We start from the raw sequence: 6,909 nt of genomic DNA on the forward strand, positions 1-6,909 counted from the left end.
GTGTTTGTAATTTTTTCTGTCTTCATATAACCTTATCATGTGTTATTTGTGCATGTATAAAGAAAGCATGCAGTCAAACCTATACATTTATGGAAAAAATAATCTAAAACTGATTGTTTAATCCTTTCTTGTCTTAATATAAATTACAAACACCAATATATATGTATTTCTTGACTTCTGAATTCTCATGCCAATGGCCTGCTTTATCATTTCGATGGTGTATTGAGTTTATACAAGGAAAAGTTCAAAGATTATATGGTGGATTAAGTTTATAATGTTAGCAAAAATACTTCCACCTCCGTAATTATCCTTGCGTCCACCACCACCATAGTGACCACCTAGAAAATTAGATTCTTGTCCAATTTTATTACACACCTCCAAACAGAAGTCGTAATGAAATAAAGGTCAAATATCCTGATTTTCTTAGTCTATATTTCAAGAAGCTGGTGTAACTCTGTTTACACAAGAAAAATACCCACCTTGTTTCAGTTAAAATGACTACCCAGTACCCACTTTTGATTTTTTGCTTTATACTTTACTGTCCATGATAGGTACCAGACTGAGAATAGGATTGATCTTACTTTTAGGTTCCATCAAACCTTATTGGTGTTGTTTTAGCAAGCCAACTGGGAAAAGAACAGGTAAATTAATTGGATCTGTATAAAATGCCTAGAATACTGTGGAGAAGGCTATTTACATCACGAAATAATCCCTATTATGCACCATTTTTAGTACTATGTTGTCCTTCCTATTCTCATTTGTCATCACTAATCAACTGTGCCACCCATGAAATATTTGAAATGTAGTGGGTCTGCATCTATGATCAACTATTTGTCACGCTGCAACTGCAACACAACTGTGTCGTCGTCGTCATGTACGGCGTTGGAAATATCCTTCCCCCAGCCGCACTCACGCATCTCGTCGAACACAACGCAATTCAACGACCTCGATCAATGGTGGATGCCACGGGGAAGGAAGGAAGGGCGGGGAGAGGTGGGCCCGAGCGGAGGTGGAGGCTAAGAGTGAAAAGCGGCCGAGCGCGTCGTTTCAGCGCACCTGGTCGATTGACGACGACTTCCGCATCCTGGAGGCCCTCGCTGCGCTTTTAAGTCAATTGGTGATCCTGGAGGCCCTCACGACGCGCTACCGGCGACGGCTGATGGGGGATACGGCGACATCGTCCCCCTCGGCACCTCCTCCATCCCCGACGTGGCGGCGCCAGCCTGCAGGTACGGTTCCCTTCCCACTCCCCAGGATCTATGTCTCCAATTCCCCACTCCATTGTCCAATGTCTACTTCACTGTCCACTCCACGGCTCCAATAGCCAATACACAATAGGCTAATAGGTCAATACCGGTTCATCTCTACAGGTATTGGACTAGAGTCGAATGCTAGGCGGCTGCTAGCTGCTAGGTAACTCTGTACTAGATCTGTTTTGACAATTGGAGCAATGATTGGTGCTGTGACTAGCGGCAACCTGGCAGACATTCTTGGACGCAAAATGGTTAAGTAATTCAGCTGCAGCAGTTGATAAGTAAAATGGTTACCATTATTCATCCTCACATCTCTTCCATTTGCATTTATCACAGACCATGCGATTTGCAGCAGTTGTATGCATTTTTGGCTGGCTTACTGTATATTTTGCCAAGGTATGCTCCTCCATTAGAGCTATTTTCTTCCTTCATCTTCTGACTGCCATTTTCTAGCTGTAATACTTTCCTTCATCTACTGACATGAAGGATGCTATGATGCTCTATGCTGGAAGAGTTTTGCTGGGGTATTGTACTGGAGTTCTTTCCTATGTGGTGAACATCTATAGTTCTCAATATATGTACCTAAATCTTCATTCTTATGTTTCTAAACCTTTTGTTTAAGCAATGGAAACATGTCCCACTCTCAAACATTCTTTAAAAAGTTTCATTTATGCACACCACACTCTATGCACTAACAACTCCTGGGGTTATAATAACACATGTGCCTTTGTATATATCTGAAATAGCACCAAAGGGTATCTGAGGAGGCCTTGCAACCTCAAACCAGGTCAGAGAAATTGGATCTGAAGTGCCTCTTATTATTTTTATGTAGTGAATCTTAGTAATTAATATGGGCTCTTTTGAATATGTAGTTATTCACCTGTTCAGGGTGTTCAGCTGCTTACATTATTGGAGCACTTGTTTCATGGCGATGTTTGGTTGTAGTAGATAATCACAGATATATTTACATGTATCATGTATGTTGACAAAATGAGCATCAAGAGAAACTAATGTAGCATTTCATGCAGGATTGATACCTTGTGTTGTCCTACTTGTTGGGTTTTTCTTCATTCCAGAGTCTCCAAGGTGGCTGGTGAGATGGTAACTGACTCTGCATGTAACATGGTTGTGTTGTGATGTATTTTTTTTATCGCTTATTCTGTTCTATCAAGAATATACCATTGTATTTTGCTATATATGTGGTGCAATGCATGCTATTTTCAGAAGGGTTGTAACATTCAAGTATCATTCTAAAACCTCCGAAAGGACTTATCTTTTGTTTTCATTGAGTAGTCACATTACTAACAGGACATTTTCTTTTTTCCATATAGTGTCTCTCGCTATGCTGGATCACTGTTGGTGCGCGCAGACGTACCAGGGCGAGAAGATCTGCCTCAACATGCACTTCTAGTTGTTGTGGGTCAAGAACTGTCCGAGGTGCAACCTCACGCACACGTTGTGCCTTGGCCTCACGTAGTGGCTGGCGTAGGAGGCCCGATTCTGGTGGACTTGGGCATGGAGAAACACAACTGCACAATGATGACGAGGTGACTCCGACCGAGGCTTTTGCCTCTACTGCTCCTGATTTGTATGGTAAACCAAGAACCTGCGATTTTTACAACCACAATCCTCGATTATACTACATGGAAAGCTAGATGAGTGACCAAATATTGAAAAGGTTGAGGCTGCTACGACCAAATATTGAAAAAGACGAGACTGTATAAGAGATGAGGCACCAAACAAAACTGCTAAACTGTGTGACCAAGCTGTGCAGAGGATGGCCCCAAGATAAAAAATGTAGTGGGAATCATTTAGCTTGTAATGTTTAGGGTGCTATGGTTGTTAAGCTGTTTTCCTTGGAAGACTCCTGTTGAAGCGTAACCTATTGTAGTCATATGGGTGTAATCAGATCAAGTGTGGTTCTAAAATTATAATGTATGGTGTGCTTTTTAAAATATAAATGGATATCAGTGTTCTTGTGTGTCATTATGTTTCACTTTGATTTTGAAATGCAACAGCAGCTTGATGTCTCTATTGAACCCTAAAAACAACTGGAGGAGAAAATACTTTTCCACCAAGAATAGGGTTCTCATTTGTGCTAGCAGAATCAGAGTTAATTGCATCATTAGTTCTAGGAACCTGCTGGGATTGAACTTTACCACCCAGAAGAGGCATAACCAATCTCTTAGAAAGACCACCACTGTTAATCTTGTCATCAATGTTCAATATATTTCTTTTGGACAAGTCATTTATTATAGGAAGTGCTCCTCCTGCTGATTGGCATCTCTGTCATCCGGGTCGTGTACGGGCTCGGGTTTATGCGCTGTTGATAATGTTTGTTTGACAATATAACACTTAGAGAGCGAGTTGTTCCTCAAGCTAATTACCCTCAGTAGTGGACAACTTTACAGGGAAGCGGGCAACTCACCATCCAACCTATCGGTGGCCGAGTTTACGGACTCTGGCCTCCTCATCTCTCCAAAGACATCAGGGAAAGAGATGTTACCAAGGTCACTATCGAGTTTGCCAGTGAGCTGATTTTCATGTAAGCTCAACCTCCTTAGGTTGGGCAGCGTGTACATGTTGTCGGGGTTCCGATGAAATAGTTGTCGTCGAGGGAGAGTGTTGGGGTCGTGCTTCGGTGCGCCGAAGGTCTCACACGAAGAAGCAGCTTCGGCTGAAGTCGTCTCCAAGAGATGGCCGAAGGTCCCTTTTCATGGAGCTTCGGCGTTTTTAAACCGACATAGAGATAGAATGACCTTTTTATACATATGAGTCTGAGTTAATGCTATAAACTTTCGCAAGGGGCATAATTGTAATTTGTCACAGGCTGCGACCTGTGCCTATAAATAGATGAACAGTACCTCTGTACTGTTCACGTGAACCTGTCATTTGCTTTCGCATCACGCTTGTACCTTTGCCTTCCGCAGGACCGAAGGTACATTTGTAATTCAAAGTCATTTGTATTCATTAATACAAGTAGAGATAATTCTTTGACAGCATTTAGATGTTTATTTCATATTTTATGATTTATGCAAATGCTTCATTCTTCGTTATTATGCTTACGAAGGTATGTCCTTCGTAACCTTCGTCCGAGATGCTCTATATCCCGAAGGGATATATTGTTATGGAGGACGAAGGACCTTAACACCTAACATTTCTTGTGTTGCCTTGTTCTTAATTCTTAACATTTGAGAACAAGTCCCCAACATTGGCGCCCACCTCCGGTCAACTCACTTCCACCTTTCTGAGCTGATGGCTTCGTTCAACACTCAAGCTGGAGCTGCTTCGGCTTCGAAGCTGGTGCTCCCGATAACAGGCGGTTCTTGCTCAGAGCCAGCTAACAAAAAGCAGAAGAAGGAGGCTCAGAGAAGGGTGCAGCATGTTGGAGTGCAGGGACCCTTCATTAAGTCAAAATGGTCTCACATTCCAATTACCTTCTCTCAGGAAGATCTTCAGCTCAAGGACTATCCTCACAATGATGCTATGGTCATTTCTTGTGTGATCAAAGGGTTTCTGGTTCACAATGTCCTAGTTGACACAGGCAGTGCAGCTGACATTATATTTGCTAAAGCCTTCAGACAGATGCAAGAGCCTGAAGACAAGATTCATGATGCTACGCACCCTCTTTGTGGCTTCGGAGGGCGGCAGATTGTGGCACTCGGGAAGATTACCATGCCGGTAACCTTCGGATTTGTTAATAACACAAGGACTGAGCAAATTGTGTTTGATATTGTTGACATGGAATACCCCTACAACGCCATCATTGGTCGTGGTACCCTAAATGCTTTTGAAGCAATTCTTCACCCAGCTTATCTCTGCATGAAGATACCTTCGGACCAAGGGCCTATTGCTATTCATGGGAGTCAGGAAGCTGCCAGAAGGGCCGAAGGAAGCTGGACTGATTCCAAGGCAATCCATAATATAGATGGAGTTGAAGCTTGTGAACAGTACAAGTTCAGGAGGGAAAAAGCAGCTTCGGCTGATCAGCCGAAGCCCATGCTATTGTGCGAAGACATAGCAGATCAGAAGGTGCTGTTGGGCTCGCAGTTATCTGAAGACCAGGAGAAAACCTTGATAAGGTTTTTATTCAACAACAAAGATGTTTTTGCATGGTCGGCTAATGATCTCTGTGGAGTAAACCGGGATGTTATTGAACATTCGCTCAATGTTGACCCATCCTTTAGACCCCGAAAGCAGAGGCTTCGGAAAATGTCTGATGACAAGGCCGAAGGGGCTCGCAACGAAGTAAAAAGACTCCTCAGTGCAGGAGTTATCAGAGAAGTGAAGTACCCAGAATGGCTAGCTAACACTGTTATGGTGAAGAAGGCCAATGGCAAGTGGAGAATGTGTATCGATTTCACAGATCTCAACAAAGCTTGTCCGAAGGACGAATTCCCGTTGCCAAGGATAGACTCTCTAGTCGATGCAGCAGCTTCTTCAGAGCTCATGAGTCTCTTGGACTGTTACTCAGGATATCATCAAATCTGGATGAAAAAGGAAGATGAGCCGAAAACTAGCTTCATAACTCCAAGTGGCACGTATTGCTATCTTCGGATGCCTGAGGGGCTCAAAAACGCTGGAGGAAGTTTCAGCAGAATGACTGCGAAGGTTCTCCAGTCTCAAATAGGTAGAAATGTGTTGACCTATGTTGATGACATTATCGTCAAAAGCACGAAGCAAGAGGACCATATTGCTGATCTGCAGGAGACCTTCGCCAGCTTCAGACAAGCTGGTCTGAAGCTGAATCCAGAGAAATGTGTCTTCGGAGTAAAGAAGGGTAAATTTCTTGGATGCTTAGTTTCAACAAAGGGAATCGAAGCTAATCCAAATAAAATCGAAGCTATACTTCGAATGGAGCCACCAACTACAAGAAAAGGGGCCCAAAGATTGACAGGAAGGCTGGCATCTCTCAACAGATTTATATCCAGATCAGCAGAAAGAAACTTACCATTCTTCGAGGTGCTGAAGTCAGCCGAAGTCTTTCAATGGGGCCCAAATCAACAAAAAGCCTTCGAAGAGTTGAAGCAATACTTGATAGATCTCACAACATTAACTCCGCCAACGCCAGGGGCTCCTCTGTTGTTATATGTGGCAGCTTCGCACTCAGCAGTAAGTGCGGCGCTTGTCCAGGAGAAGCTTTATGGCCAGCTTAAGAAGCAAGTTCCAGTGTACTTTGTATCTGAGGTCCTTAGTGTCTCAAAGAAAAATTATACAGAGCTGGAGAAGGTGTTGTATGCCGTTCTAATGGCATCCAGGAAGCTTCGGCATTATTTTCAGGCATATAATATTATTGTTCCTTCTTCGCAGCCGTTGAAAGATATCATGAGAAATAAAGAAGCTACTGGCCGAATTGGAAAATGGGCTGCGGAGCTTAATGAATTTTACATTGATTATGTGCACAGATCCTCGATCCAATCTCAAGCATTGGCAGATTTTATTGCCGACTGGACGCCAGGGGCTCAAGGCGAAGAAGTGAATAAAGATGCCGAAGCATGGACAGTGTTTTGTGATGGCTCCTGGGGAACCTTCGGAGCAGGAGCAGCTGCTGTTTTGGTTTCACCATCCAAGGTTAAAACTTGCTATGCAGCAAAACTGGACTTCAGCTGCACAAATAATATTGCTGAGTACGAAGCCTTGCTCCTGGGTCTTCGGA

General features: G+C 43.2%; 1 long non-coding RNA gene across 1 annotated transcript; it reads left to right on the top strand.

The window, feature by feature from the left end:
• The first annotated feature begins 1,484 nt into the window (after positions 1–1,484).
• Positions 1,485–2,320, top strand: LOC103634620 (uncharacterized). The gene is made up of 3 exons (XR_002266665.2): positions 1,485–1,649; positions 1,740–2,040; positions 2,126–2,320. It is a non-coding gene; the product is annotated as an uncharacterized lncRNA (long non-coding RNA).
• Positions 2,321–6,909: the final 4,589 nt, after the last annotated feature.

Source organism: Zea mays, chromosome 1, assembly GCF_902167145.1.
Source record: "Zea mays cultivar B73 chromosome 1, Zm-B73-REFERENCE-NAM-5.0, whole genome shotgun sequence".
Taxonomy (NCBI): Eukaryota; Viridiplantae; Streptophyta; class Magnoliopsida; order Poales; family Poaceae; genus Zea; species Zea mays.